The 15840-nt window shown below is 47.4% G+C and overlaps 1 protein-coding gene across 1 annotated transcript in view; it reads right to left on the minus strand.

The window, feature by feature from the left end:
- The window catches only part of LOC309584573 (CBP80/20-dependent translation initiation factor-like), a gene marked incomplete at its 3' end in the record, with an annotated part of 567823 nt that overhangs the window by 389540 nt on the left and 162443 nt on the right, over window positions 1-15840 (minus strand). The gene's annotated exons all lie outside the window — the stretch shown is intronic.

The following is a 15840-nucleotide window of genomic DNA, read 5'->3' on the forward strand; positions in this document are numbered from 1 at the left end:
TTTACTTCTAGATACATTTTTCTCTGTGGCTCAGAGAGCCCCATTTCCCACGATTCTTCCATAGTCCAGAGAGAATATCCAAACCAAGATGAGAAGAGAGAGGTCTAGAGTGGTTATTTTACTCACGAATCTTCCTCAGGGATCGGTATCTTGCCCGCATTCCTCCACCAGTTTGTTGCAGCGGGGATTACTGCAACAAGTATATTTCAAACCAGGAGTCCCGTGGAAACCGAAGTAGATATGGACAGATTCGTGGTAGATGTTTCAGGGATGTTTATTTCTCCAGCCGCATGGCCGGGGCTCAGCTCAGGAACTCCCCGGTCACGGGACCCAAGGGTCCTTGGCCACCCAGGGGAACACAAACCAACCAATGGGGAATGAGACTGACCAGGGGCAGGGAAACCCCGTGTCTCCCCCCCAGGGCCCCTCTCCCAGGGCTCCATGGCAGGGGAGGAACCCCAACAGTGGGAAGGGACTCACATGCGAGCAGAGAGACTCCTCTTCCTAAATGGACTGAACAAAGTTATTTGGAAGTGGGCGGCTGTCTCGTTGTGATAATGTGTTCATAGCATGAGCAAGAGAGACTCCTCTTCCTAAATGGACTGAACAAGGCTATTATGGAAGTGGTAAACAGACTGAACATCTCAAGGGTTGTCTTTTTACATTGTCAGTGGGAGAAGGGAGGAAGGTGGAGGGAGGAGAAGAGTTCTGACGGTGTGGTGTATTTTTTTTTCCTCCTTTTAGGTCTGTTAATAAACTTCTTTATATTCTTTCAAGGTTGGTGCCTGCTTTGCGTTTCTCCTAATTCTTATCTCACAGAAGGTAAACAGTAATGAGTATTTTGGACTAAACCACTACACTAAATTGGTGTTTCTCCCTGGTTACAAACCCAACCTGCTAAAAACTGGAAGAGTAAAAGCAAAGCAAAAGCTAATGCTGGAAATTAAAGGCAGATTAATTCAGATCAGAAATTAGGTACAGTTCCCTGGTTTTCCTTAGCCACTCTGCTTTGATTATTCATCATACAACCAAACTCAGAATCTTCCAATAAAATCAGATGTCTTTCTGGAGGAAAATGCTTCCTCCAAGCAAATGTGACAATGTCAATCAACTCAATACAGCTACATGGCCAACCTTGGGCAAGTGATTGGACTAAGGAATAAAATGGCCCCTTTGGCACTTACAGTGCAGAAAACATACTGAATGGCATCTTTCCTTTTTTTTTCTATTAATTTGTTCATTGCACACCTAGCATGTTAAAAAACTCCACTCAAGCAAGAGGGAAAATGCCTAGCTAGCAGGTGGAGATTCTTGGTTCAGCAAACTGAATCATGCTCAGCACAGATATTTGCACAGCAAACTGATGAATGCACAATACAAACAACTTAAAAAATTAAAACAATTTTGTCTGTGCTTTCTGTATTTTAACAGAGGTTACTCATATGACTTGCATTTTGGGAGATGCATTGCTTGTGCTGACAGCAACTGTTTAACTTTTCTGTGTATACACTAATTCTTATTCAGGTTTTACAGCAATAATATTTAGGAGTAATTAAATGTCTCACCTCCACACTGCTTTCTCTACCTGTTTTCATCCTGGGCATTCACAGTACACCAGGAACCAGAGGCAAACCACAAAGCAGACCCTGCTGCATTCTCCCTGTTCGTAGCAGGTGTCACTGGCAGGATCACCTGGCAAGTGCAATCAACCATGGAGCATATTATATCTTATTTTACAGAGGGCACTTCATCATATTTGTCAAAACCATCTGTAAAAATGGGAGTAAACATGTCTAAGGCACATAGTGACTTAAAAATTTAGTGTCACATTGTTTCAAATATTCTGAAAATTTCCTGCTTATATACCTACAGTAAATATTAACAGTGCAGGAAAAAAAAGTCTTATCTAGTTGTGTGAACCTGCCTGTCACTATATGGTATAGAAGTCTTCTGCAGATGCTGAGCCTGGGCTGGGGTGGGATTGCTGGCCTGGTGTTTCTAATGAAGATGTGCAGCCCAGACATATGATATTGGCCAGTACTTTGGCAAAACCAATGTATCAACAGAATAACTTCTGAGAGAGGATTTCAATCCCCACATGCAAAGTGGCAATGATACATCACCTGCAATCTTCTCAACCCCATCTTTTAGACCTGTTCTGATTTTTTTCCCTTCACATATGTCCTGAACGACAAGGAGAGGAAAACCCAAACAATAGAATAGAATCATTTAGGTTGGAAAAGACCTCTAAGTTCAAGTCCAACTGTTAACCCAGCACTGCCGATCACACCACTACACCATGTCCCCAAGTGCCACATCTACATGTCTTTTAAATCCCTCCAGGGATGGTGACTCTACCACTTCCCTGGCCAGCCTGTTTCAGGGCTTGACAACCCTTTCCTGTTGCAGTGCGGATACTGCAACACGATGTACCAAACAAGGAGAGCTGTGGAAAAGAAATATATATGGACAGATTCTTGGTAGATGTTTCAGAGATGTTTATTTCTCCAGGCACATGGCCGGAGCTCTGCCGAGCAACTCTTGCAATCACCGGACCGAGGGTCTTTGCCCGTGCAGGGAAACACAAACCAACCAATGGTGAACGAGGCTGACCAGGGGCAGGGAAACCGCGTCTCTGTCCCCTCAGGGCCCCTCTCCCAGGCCTACATGGCAGGGGGACGAGACCCCAACATTTCACCAATCTATTTTTAACAAAAAGAGATTTAAAACTTAACATTGAAAACAACTGGGTAAACATAACAAGAACAGTTTTAAAACAATACAAGCCACCCTCCTGAGTCTTTAAATGTCCAAACAGATTCTCTGGAACATCTTAAGGCTGACAGAAGGGAGACAGAACTCTCTGAGCATGCTTTGTGGGGAAACTGAGGCAGGAGAGGGTTTTATTTCCTCCCTCCCTGTTGCTGCCTGTTCTGAGCTTCCCCTCCCCCTCCCAAAGACACTTACCCCTGCCACATGATCTGAGCTCCTTTGTTCTATGCTCGGGCAAAACCAAATGTAACTCAAACTCTTTCGCAGTGTCTGATAGGCCGGTCACCCCGGGTCCGCCCCCAGTCCTCCCCTTTCCCCTTCTCCTAATAAAAGAGATGGTCGGGGGAGGCCCCGACCTCTCTTGGCCCAGCTATCTTCCTGTGAACATCTCTGGTTGTCTGTCTCATTTGAAAGCTTCTAACTGCAGGAAATTGAGCAAGCAGGGAGCTATATTTCTCCCTCTTTGCTTCTGCTGGTGGTGTTTGCTTTGCAGCTGATACAGGTACCGATTTTAGAGCTATTAAAGTGCTAGATCGCCCGTGCTACCTCTCTAGGCTGCTCGAGGCTTTCTAAGGCATTGAAATACAAGCGCTAGCCGGTATAAAGCTGAAAAGATACCTTCCACATTTGGCGCCCAAGGTGCTATCTCTGAACTCCGGTTCTGAGAGACTTTCAGGGTGTCCCGGCAGCTGTGTGTCTGCTGGAGTTAGCTCTGCACGTCCTGCTGTGCCAGCTCTGTGTAGCGAGCTGTTACTTTTTGTGTAACATCGAGCCCAGAGCCTCAGCCTGTACCCTCCCCCACACCACATGGCAAGGGAACGGCTGATAAGCAGAAGACCCTTCTCCCATGTTTTTTTTTTCTCTGGACCTGCTTTCCTGTGATAAATCCAGAATCCTGATGAGTATTTCCCTGCTGGTTTAGGGGCTCCTGTCTTAAGCTGGTGCCGGTGCAAACTTTCTCTTTTTTTTCCTCCTTTTTGCGAATAAGAGGCTGAGGATTTGTGATGGGGCATTCGTAATGGGATCTGAAGTTTCTGCACACCATAGAGAAATATACCACCAAGTTCAAAGCTACCTTTCTTGTACTGGGCATAAATACCCTAAAAATCTAGTTCAATCTTTTGTACAATGGCTTTTTCAGTACTTTCCTAATCTGACTTCCGAAGACATAAGATCTGCTGAATTTTGGGATAAGGTGGGGAGAAAACTCTCCTCCCTTAGGCGTGCAGGAGATGAAACAGTTTCAAAATTCTTTCCTCTCCTGTTACTAAGTTATACTTTGCCGGAGAAAAAAGCAGTACATGAAAAGCCTCTGCAAAAACCTCCTGTTAATTCCCTTACACCCTCTTCCAACCCCTGTGTCCCGGACCCCTCTTCCCCTATGCTGGAAAACACAGCTAGAGCAGACTGCTTTTTAGCACAGGAGTGCCATCATCCTCCTGGCTCATCCGTGTTTCCTCAGCACCCTGCCTTGGATGGGAATCCGGAGCCCGTCCCAGGACCTTTCCAACCCCTTTTCTCCACTCCTTTTCCCCCAGTTTCTAGCCCTCATGTTTCAAGCGCGCATAAAAACCCTTTCTCCCCTGATCTCTTTGTTCCCAGGGACAGCCATTGCCATGTGCTCGCAGCCCGGGAAAAAACCCCTCCGCCCAACCCCTTTTCTCCGAGTTTGTTTGTCTCCAGTAATGGCGGACGCAATGTTTCTTCATCTCCAAACTACACGTCCTACAATCCCTTTCTCCCCCACCCCACAAATCCCTTCTTGTCCCCATCCCCTCCCACTCCCGCGTCACAACCTGACCCCACCCCTAACCCCGCCCCCACAGCGTCGTGTTTCACCCCTCCCTCTGTGCCCACCCATGGCTCAAGTACCGCCCCTGCCTCCCACAACCCCGCCCCCAACCCCTCCCCTCCTCCGGCCATGTCCCCGCCTCCACTCTCCACCCCTGCCCCTCCACGCCCCGCCCCTGCTTCCCATTGTCCCACCTCAAGTTCCCACAGTCCTGTGACTACCTCTCTAAATCCGGGAACCCATGGCTACCAGGAAGTAACTCCAACTGCTTCTACTAAACTCTCTCGTACTAGCAATGCAGCAAACCCTGACCGGAAACCCTTTCCTTATTCTAATATTAAGGATTTGTGTAAGGCAATTAAGGAGTTTGGAATGCAGAGTAATTATTTTAAGAGCCTTTTAAGTGCTACTTTTGCAACTCACTTACTTGTACCTCATGATTTACTTACATTGATGCAAACTCTTCTCACACCTGGTGATTTTATGATGTGGAAAAAGCAGTGGAAAATAATTTTATCTGATTTATTGAAAATTTTGTGGCAAACTCCAGATAATTACCTGGACTTTGAGAATAATTATATCACATTAGACCTTTTATCTGGTGACAATAATATGGCAAATCCTCAAAAACAAGCAATGTTTCTCCCTCGTCCAGTTCGTACTGAAATCACACGTGCTGCTGAAAAGGCCTTAACATTATTACCATCTCAAACTCCTAATTCTCATTATACCACCATCAAGCAATTGCCAAATGAAAATATTATTCACTTTTATAACCGTTTGTGCGAAGCTGTCTCTTCCCGGGCCCCTAATCCTGACCTCCAACAAGCCCTCCTACTTGAACTTCTCCAAGTTAATACGAATGATGCTTGCAAACAAGTCATCCTCACTCTCCCTCTGCATCCTCCTCTTACTGTTGAATCCATCCTCAAAGTCTGTACAAAGAAGGTGCAGCTGAACACAGCTGTTCCCTTTTTGAAAAAAGTGGGGATGGTTGGGGAGGTTGTAGAGAATGTTACGGGTACAGGAGAAACTCAATCTTGAGGTAACTTTATATGCTATCGTTGTCAGAAAAAGGGACATGTAGCTCGCAATTGCAGAGCAATTATAACTGCTGATAAAACCTCTCCAAATACTGTTTCCCCAGGTCAACTGTTGGGGTCTCCTCCCCTGCCATGTAGCCCTGGGAGAGGGGCCCTGAGGGGACAGACACGGGGTTTCCCTGCCCCTGGTCAGCCTCATTCCCATTGGTTGGTTTGTGTTCCCCTGTGCGGGCAGAAGGACCCTTGGTCTCATGACTGACACAGTTCCTCGGCAGAGCCCCGGCCATGCGGCTGGAGAAATAAACATCTCTCTGAAAAAGCTATCAAGAATCTGTCTGTCCATATATATTTCCTTTCCACGGGACTCCTCGTTTGGTATATGCATGTTGCAGTATCCCCACTGCAACATAATGGTGGTGAATTGTGAGCAGAACGATCCCTGATCCCTAAGCGATTGATTTGTGTGAGTAAAGCCTGGAAACTTTCGATTCCTCTTCTTGTTTTTGCTTTGCTATTCCATATCTAAACTATGGAGGAACCGTGGGAAGACTCTTGGCTCTCAGAGCTGCATATGGACATTTATCTTAAACTTGAAAAGATTCTTGAAAAACGATTTGTAAATTTTAGCTTGATTCAAGCTCAAAAAGAACTGAAACACTTCCTGGCATGGTTGTTTAAGAACTTTTTATATGTTTCTTGGGATTTAATTCTTACCTAGGGCTTTTGGAAAACCGTTTGGTCACAGTTAATATTGGAGTCAAAATATATGCTGATGGAAGAATATTTTCGTGAATATTATTTAATTACCGAGACTGTGGAGCAATGTCAGCTGTGTCTTGGCGAAGGGAAGCCTGGCACAGGGACCGTGTGGCTCAGGCCACGTGCAAGCAGCAGCGAGGCAGTTCCCACGTGCGGGCGGAGCCAAGCAAGCTGCAGTGTCGGCGGCGGAGCGAGGCGTGGAGGGACCCGGTGGTGCCCGCCCGGCCCCGCGCAGCGCGGGGTGGAGCGAGCCCCATGAATGCCTGACTGAGAGGGGCGGTGCGCGGGCGGCAGCTGGCGGCGGTAGAACGGAGCCACGCCCAGCCGAAACGTGTGCTGGAGCGGGGCGCGGGGGGGTCGTCGCTCGGGGGCCCGGCCGAGACGTGAGTACAGCGCCTGGCATCGGCAGCGAACCTGCGACCAGAGGAGGCGACGCACGGAGAACTGAGCGGCGCGGCCCCGGGAAGAACGCGCAGGCACCAGCAGCCCCGACAATTCCAACACGGGAGCGAGTGAAAGAGAGAGCAAAGACGCAGGGAGACAGAAAACAACAGCCACTTGAAAAATGGAAAAGATCATAGTAGCCAAGGTTTTAGGAATAGTAAAATGGTATAATGTTAAACAAAATTATGGTTTTCTAACGAGATGTGACAACCAGCAAGACATGTTCATGCATAGAACTGCTATTAAAAAGAATAACCCTGAAAAATGCATCCCAAGCTTGGGAGATGGAGAGGTGGTGGAATTCAAAATTATACAAGGTAGAAAAGGGTTAGAAGTATCGCAGGTCACTGGGCCTGATGGTGTTCCTGTAAAAGGCCGTATATATGCAAAAAATCATAGTCATGTTAGACAATATCTCCAGTGTGAGCCCCCCCTACAGTCTCCCTTTCCTAATCCCACCTTTCCCTTTTACCCTATGTCCTATTACCCCCAGTGTATTCCCAATCCGTTTTTTCATCCATGGTTTCCCTCACAAAACCATGCTTTTGCCAATTGTTTCCCCAAAAATCCCTTTCCAATGCCGAGTGGGGGATGAAAAGGGGGAGGGAAGAAGTTAAACCCTCTCCTGCCACAGTTTCCCCACAAAGCATGCCCACAGAGTCCTGTCTCCCTTCTGTCAGCCCGAAGATGTTCCACAGAATCTGTTTGGACATTTAAAGACTCAGGAGGGTGGCTTGTTTTGTTTTGAAACTGTTCTTGTTATGTTTATTCAGTTGTTTTCATTCTCCTTTTATAAAAATAAAACGGGTGAAATGTTGGGGTCTCCTCCCCCACCGTGTAGCCCTGGGAGAGGGGCCCTGAGAGGACAGACACGGGGTTTCCGTGCCCCTGGTCAGCCTCATTCCCATTGGTTGGTTTGTGTTCCCCTGCGCGGGCAGAAGGACCCTTGGTCCCGTGACTGACACAGTTCCTCGGCAGAGCCCCGGCCATGCGGCTGGAGAAATAAACATCTCTCTGAAACATCTACCAAGAATCCGTCCATATATATTTCTTTTCCACGAGACTCCTGGTTTGATATACGCGTGTTACAGTAATCCCCGCTGTAACAGTCAACAGCAGGGAAACTAGCGACTCAACGCGTCCTAACATCTCTGCGTTCAGACATAAATAGGGCTGCAGACAAAGCAACTTGGACTTCTGGACTCAGGTTTAAGGTAACCTGTGATAAAGCACACCATTTCAACAACAACAAAGAGACTGTAATACCCATCTCATTCCAGAATGTGGACCACATGCAAGACTTTACATACCTTTTTGTTATTGGGGACACTCGGGAAACACCTGCTGGGATAGAGGTTACACCCACACTCATGAAAGTGGATCAGAACTGGTGTTCTAACCTAATTGTAAAATTTATATATCCACCGTACTTCATGCCAAAGGGTCAAGTCATTGCACAGGCCATTCCACTTCCCAAATACCTGCCCACAGATGGTCATATCCCAGCCATCTGTTGGACTGAGGTTTTGGGAAACGACAAACCTGTAATAGAATGTAAGCTCCGTCACGGATCACATAAAATCAGTATAATGGGAATGATAGACACAGGTGCTGATGTGTCTGTCATTCCATTTGATAAGTGGCCTGCGCAATGGGAATTGCAATCTCAGGGCATCATACATGGGATTGGAGGTACCCAAATTGCAAAGCAATCCAAACACACCATTCAAATTGAAGGTCCTGAAGGACAAATAGCAACACTTTGTCCGTATGTCCTGGACACCAAATTCACCCTATGGGGAAGGGATGCCATGTCTCAGTGGGGAACAAAAATTGATATCACCCCTAGACATCAAAATTTTCCCTTGCGGCCGCTGGAGCAGAGTGCCAGCCACAAAAGCTAACTTGGAAAACAGATGAACCAGTCTGGGTTAACCAGTGGTCGCTAAAAAAAGAAATCTTAGAGGCACTCAAAACATTAGTAGCTGAACAATTGGCTAAAGGAAATATAGTTCCAACTAACAGCCCGTGGAACACACCCGTGTTTGTAATACAAAAACCAGGAAAGAACAAATATAGGCTCCTCCAAGATCTTAGAGAAATTAATAAGGTTATTGAAGACATGGGACCCCTTCAACCAGGTATGCCATCACCTTCAATGCTCCCACAATATTGGCATTTAGCTGTTCTGGACATTAAAGATTGCTTCTTTCATATTCCACTCCACCCTGCAGATGCCCCTCAATTTGCATTTTCTGTGCCCTCTATTAATCGTGAAACTCCCATGGAACGTTATCATTGGCTTGTGCTTCCTCAAGGTATGAAAAATTCCCCAACTCTCTGCCAAGAGTATATTGCTAAAATTCTATCTCCCATCCGTGCCAAAGCAGAGAAAGCCATCATCCTACATTACATGGATGATGTGCTGATGTGTGCTCCCAATAATCATTATCTCGAGCAGACACTTAACATGGTGATTGAGGCCCTAGAGGCCAAGGGCTTTGAATTACAACCTGAAAAAATGCAGAGAACAAGCCCTTGGAAATACCTTGGACTCAAAATCACAGAAACCTCCATCACCCCAACACCCGTCACCATTTATAATAACCCAAAAACATTAGAGGAAGTGCAACAGATCTGTGGGACACTGACCTATCTAAGGTCCTGGTTAGGACTCACCACAGAGGATGTAGCTCCTATTGCAAATCTAGTAAAAGGGGAAGGCGGTCCAGCATCCCCTAGATCCCTGACAGAAGAGGCAAAGCAGTCTCTCAGAAAGATACAAGAGCTCATTTCCACCAGACAAGCACACAGGTATCAGCCCTCCCTACCCTTTAAGCTTGTCATTCTAGGGAAGGTACCACGCTTTCACGGCCTCATATTTCAGTGGGACAAGGAGCAGAAGGAGCCCCTCATCATAATTGAATGGGTATTCCTTCCACTCCAACCTCCTAAAACCATCACACAGCCACAAGAACTAATGGCAAAAATTATCATGAAGGGTAGAGCAAGGCTCCGCACCCTGGCAGGATGTGACTTTGCATGCATCTACTTACCTGTAACAACAGACACATTAGATCACCTACTTCAAAATAATATAAATTTACAATTTGCATTAGATAGTTACTCAGGCCAAATCTCCAATCATTACCCAAAACATAACATGTTTAATCTGGCATTCTCTTTTATCCCTTGAGAGATTCAAAGTAGAAAACCCCTCAATGCGATTACCGTTTTTACCGATGCCTCAGGAAAATGTAAAAAGTCCGTGGTCACATGGAAAAATCCAAAGACGCAAAAGTGGGAATCTGTCATCAAGGTAATCCAGGGATCACCACAAGTAGCTGAATTAGCAGCCGTTGTTAGAGCATTTGAGAGGTTCAAAGAACCCTTTAATCTGGTCACAGACTCAGCATACGTAGCTGGAGTAACTGTTAGAGCTGAGTATGCTCTCCTAAAAGAAATTTCAAACAAAAAAATTTATGATTTGCTCTCAAAATTAATTTATCTGGTTTCCCACAGAGAGCATCCCTATTTTGTCATGCATGTGAGATCACATACAAACCTGCCAGGATTTATTGCGGAAGGTAATCGTAGAGCTGATGCTCTGGCTCTGCCAGCAGACATAGTTCTATCAGCTGAATTACCAAAGCTCCCCCAAGTTTTTGAACAAGCAAAATTGAGCCATGCTATGTACCATCAAAATATTCCTGCTCTTATCCGCATGTTCCATCTGTCACGGATGCAGGCAAAAGCAATAGTGGCAACATGTCCCAACTGCCAGAAGCTACAGCTTCCATCACTAGGCATGGGGGTCAATCCCAGAGGCATCAATAGTGGTGAAGTGTGGCAGATGGATGTCACACATTTCCCTGAATTTGGGAGATTAAAATACGTTCATGTTTCTATTGATACCTTCTCTGGTGCTATGTATGCCTCTGCACATGCAGGTGAGAAAGCTAAGGATGTTGAAAAACATCTTGTCCAAGCTTTTGCTGTGCTCAGTATACCTGAGGAGATAAAATCTGACAATGGACCTGCCTACACCGCTCAGGAGTTTAAAAACTTTCATCAGCAGTGGGGATTTCGACATGTTACAGGTATTCCTCACTCCCCAACTGGACAAGGCATTGTTGAACGTGCCCATCAAACCCTCAAGCAAATGCTGCTACAACAGTCAGGGACCACTAAACTCAACTCACCTGTCCTCAGACTCAGCAAAGCATTGCTTACCATAAACTTCCTGAATGGCACCTGTGAAGATGCAAACCCTCCCATCTATCGTCATTTCCAGAACACGAGGAGACAGAAACTGAAGGAAAATCCAGAAGTCCTGATCCGGGACCCAGAGGCTCAAAAAATCCAAGGACCATACAAACTTGTAACTTGGGGACGTGGGTATGCCAGTGTATCTACCCCTCAAGGACTGAGATGGATCCCAGGGACATGGGTAAAACCTTATGTCACTTCCTCAAAAGTTAAGGAGGTTAAAACTGCCTCCTGGAGGAGACACCGTAAAAGGGATCCTGATTTCACACCCTCATGTAAACGCCCTACTGCAGATTTTGATGTTAATCCCTTAAGTTAAGTTGCACTGTTTTGCACTCACGTTTTGCACTGTATTTTGTAAATCTTCATCCTGATACTCCATACCATAGATGTCCTGACTAAACCCCTGAGTTTTGACTGGGGAACTAGTTTAAAGGCATCCTAGGTACTGTCAAGTTGTAGGGACAATAGATTCCAATTATGCTTTGCACTGTTGTTTTGCTACTCTTCTATGCACTTTTAAGTTACTAAGAGTTAAAACCCAGCTTTAAAGAAAAAAAATAGGGAATTGTTGCTGCCTGTTCTGAGCTTCCCCTCCCCCTCCCAAAGACACTTGCCCCTGCCACATGCTCTGAGCTCCTTTGTTCTAAGCTCGGGCAAAACCAAATGTAACTCAAACTCTTTCGCAGTATCTGATTGGCCGGTCACCCCGGGTCCGCCCCCAGTCCTCCCCTTTCCCCTTCTCCTAATAAAAGAGATGGTCGAGGGAGGCCCCGACCTCTCTTGGCTCAGCTATCTTCCTGTGAACATCTCTGGCTGTCTGTCTCATTTGAAAGCTTCTAACTGCAGGAAATTGAGCAAGCAGGGAGCTATATTTCTCCCTCTTTGCTTCTGCTGGTGGTGTTTGCTTTGCAGCTGATACAGGTACCGATTTTAGAGCTATTAAAGTGCTAGATTGCCCGTGCTACCTCTCTAGGCTGCTCGAGGCTTTCTAAGGCATTGAAATACAAGCGCTAGCCGGTTAAAAGCTGAAAAGATACCTTCCACACCTCCCCCTTTTCATCCCCCACTCGGCATTGGAAAGGGATTTTTGGGGAAACAATTGGCAAAGGTATGGTTTTGTGAGGGAAACCATGGATGAAAAAACGGATTGGGAATACACTGGGGGTAATAGGACATAGGGTAAAAGGGAAAGGTGGGATTAGGAAAGGGAGACTGTAGGGGGGGCTTATAATGGAGATACTGTCTAACATGACTACAATGTTTAGCATATATAAAGCCTTTTACAGGAACACCATCAGGCCCAGTGACCTGCGATGCTTGTAACCCATTTCGACCTTGTATAGTTTTGAATTCTACCACCTCTCCATCTCCCAAACTTGGGATGAATTTTTCAGGGTTATTCTTTTTAATAGCAGTTCTATGAACGAATATGTCTTGCTGGTTGTCACATCTCGTTAGAAAACCATAATTTTGTTTAACATTATACCATTTTAATATTCCTAAAACCTTGGCTACTATGATCTTTTCCTTTTTTCAAGTAGCTGCTGTTTTCTGTCTCGCTGCGTTCTTGCTTTCTCTTTCGCTCGCTCCCATGTTGGAATTGTCGGGGCTGCTGGGGCTGCCGGGCTGCCGGAGCTGCTCGTGCCTGTGCGCTCTTCCTGGGCTCACATTCGGGGCTGCGCGGGCCGGGCCGCGCCGCGCCACTCAGTTCTCCATGCATCGCCTCCTCTGGTCGCAGGTTCGCTGCCGCTGCCAGGTGCTGCAGCCACGTCTCGGCCAGGCCCCCGAGCGATTACACCCCCGTGCCCTGCTTCGGTGCGCATCTCAGCTAGGCGCGGCTCCGCTCCGCCGCCACCGCCGCCAGCCGCCGCCCGCACGGCGCCCCTCTCAGTTGGGCGTTCACGGAGCTCACTCCACCACGTGCTGCGCGGGGCCGGGCGGGCACCGCCGGGTCGCGCTGCTCCCCCCGCGCCTTTCCCCGCCGCCGACACTGCAGCTCGTGTTGCTCCGCCCGCGCCCGGGAACTGCCTCGCTGCTGCTTGCAGAGCGCTCGGTACACGTGGCCAGGGTCGCACGGTCCCTGAGCCAGGCTTCCCTTCGCCAGGACACAGCTGACATTGCTCAACAGTCTCGGTAATTAAACAATATTCACAAAAATATTCTTCCATCGGCATATATTTTGACTCAAAAATTAACTGTGTCCAAACAGTGTTCCAAAAGTCTTTGGTAAGAATCAAATCCCAAGAAACATAGAAAAAGTTCTTAAACAACCATGCCAGGAAGTGTTTCAGTTCTTTTTGAGCTTGAATCAAGCTAAAATTTACAAATCGTTGTTCAAGAATCATTTTAAGATAAATGTCCATATGCAGCTCTGAGAGCCAAGAGTCTTCCCACGGTTCCTCCATAGTTTAGATATGGAATAGCAAAACAACACCAAGAAGAGGAATCCAAAGTTTCTAGGGTTTACTTACACAAATCAGTCGCTTAGGGATCGGGGATCGTTCTGCCAGCAATTCACCACCATTTGTTACAGTGGGGATTCTGTAACATGATGTATCAAACCAGGAGTCCCATGGAAAAGAAATATATATGGACAGATTCTTGGTAGATGTTTCAGAGATGTTTATTTCCCCAGCTGCATGGCCAGGGCTCTGCCGAGGAACTCTTGCAATCACCGGACCGAGGGTCTTTGCAAGCGCAGGGAAACACAAACCAACCAATGGCGAACGAGGCTGACCAGGGGCTAGGAAACCCCGTCTCTGTCCCCTCAGGGCCCCTCTCCCAGGGCTACATGGAAGGGGGAGGAGACCCTGACACTTTCCGTGAAGAAATTTTCTCTAATATCCAATCTAAACTTCCCTTGGTGCAACTTGAGGTTATTTCCTCCTGTCCTATCACTGGTTACTTGGGAGAAGAGACTGGCCCTCACCTTGCTACATCCCCCTTTCAGGTAGTGTTTGTTTCTCACTCTCCAAAGAATCTGCAGAGAAACAGTGATGGTCATCTAAGCAATATCGGTGATCCTCTTGGTGCCAGTATGCATTTATTTGTCTTAACCAACCAAAAATCAAAGAGAAATCCAGCAATGTAGCAGCCGGGATGGGGTCTGTGGCTCAGACCCAGGAAGCCGTGACAGCTCTAGAGAGAGTGTCCCGCAAGGGACAGTCTTCCAGAGGTCTGTGGTGATCCCTCGGCCACCGGGGTGCCTCTGCAGAAAAGGGGGCCTGTCTCAGCAGGCTAGTAGCTCTTTAGTGATTCAGCAAGAGTGATTTCAGCTCTTGTTCTGTGAGGCAAACCCCAGGCTGGATCAGGAGGAAAGAGACAGGAGGCCCGCATAGCAGTTCCACATGAGGCAGCTTTATTAGCCTGTACCCCTGTGAAGGGGAAGGCTAGGGACAAGTTCTCCGACCTCAAAGGGGCAGAGGGCTAGATCTTATAGGGATACAGGGATGGGTGTGAGAGGGTAAAAGCCAGTGGGTTACAAAGAATCTACATAGGGTCTCCCAGAGGATCATGGTCCTTGTTTTCTCTCACCCTAACTGAAAAGTGCTGCCTTTTCCAAGGGGATTCTGCTGGGAGATTATGCAATATCCTTATCAGCAGGCCTCCCTCCAGGGCAGGGGCTGGGCATGCCCCACACAGCAATACCATGGAAGCCCCTAGAGACTGTCACCACCAAAATGAGCTGTTTCATATTTTCACAGTTTTATGGCTAGCAGGGGATGAACACTTGGATTTACATTTATCACACTGATGCTCTTTCCTTCCCTGAAATCTTGCTGGGGAGAACAGCGGAAGACCAGTCACCTGTAAGCAGGATCAGCAGTGACAGGATCTTTACTCCAATATCCTGAGATGTTTAAATCTTAGGAGACTTAGATCTAGAAAACTTGGATCCAGCATAGTCTATAGACTGAATTCTACCAAGCAAGGCAAAAATACAGTGAACAACTCTGCTTTAGCCCAGAACAGGATGATAGAAGAGTCAGATAAATACACTGTGGCATCCTCAAACCCTGTATGTGGTCCAGCACCTTTTCCCCATGTTCTCCACATGAGCCATGCCACCATGCTAGCATTCCTACAAAAAGGGAGAAGTTAGAGACCTTCCCAGAGAGCACGTCCCGTCCCGCTGTAAAAGGGGGAGTCGGGGAGGATTCTTTTTTATAGATTTCTCATACGAACATAAAGCGCCAAAGTAGCAAATATTATATCGGAGAACTGTTTATTGATAAAGAAAGATAAGTGTTCCTACTTAAGGGGGCTAGAAAAGGGAGCGGGGGGGGGGGGGGGGGGGAAGAGAGATGGAGAGAGAAACAGAAGACAGGGACAGCTTTACCACTAGGATCCCGGGTGCCCTGTCGGCGTCAGCTCGGCAGATAGGGCGTGTGTGCTGCAAGCTACGGTGAGCCTGCGCGGCTCTTGTGACCGGCCAGGCGCGATTTCCTAGCGGCGGCAGGCAGCCTGCCTTTGGCGTCGGCCAGCAAACGACGGCTGCGGACTGTCTGCTGCGGGCTGTTGACGGGCAAGACGGGAAACATGGCGGCGGTGACGGCTGCGGGCTGGGTGCAGGCAGGGTGCAGGCGGCAGCTGCTCCATTGGGGAAACAGCAGAGCACTAGGTTGTCCCAGCAATGAGCTGCCTCAGGGAAGCGGCGAAGCAGGGCAGATGGACAGGTGCGGACAGGGAAGCAGGACCGCAGGGAGAAAAAGGCAAAGGGGGGAGGGGGCCCAAGCTGACCCTCCAGGTGAGCCCCTG

The sequence above is a fragment of the Coloeus monedula genome, assembly GCF_965178545.1.
Source record: "Coloeus monedula genome assembly, chromosome: W".
Taxonomy (NCBI): Eukaryota; Metazoa; Chordata; class Aves; order Passeriformes; family Corvidae; genus Coloeus; species Coloeus monedula.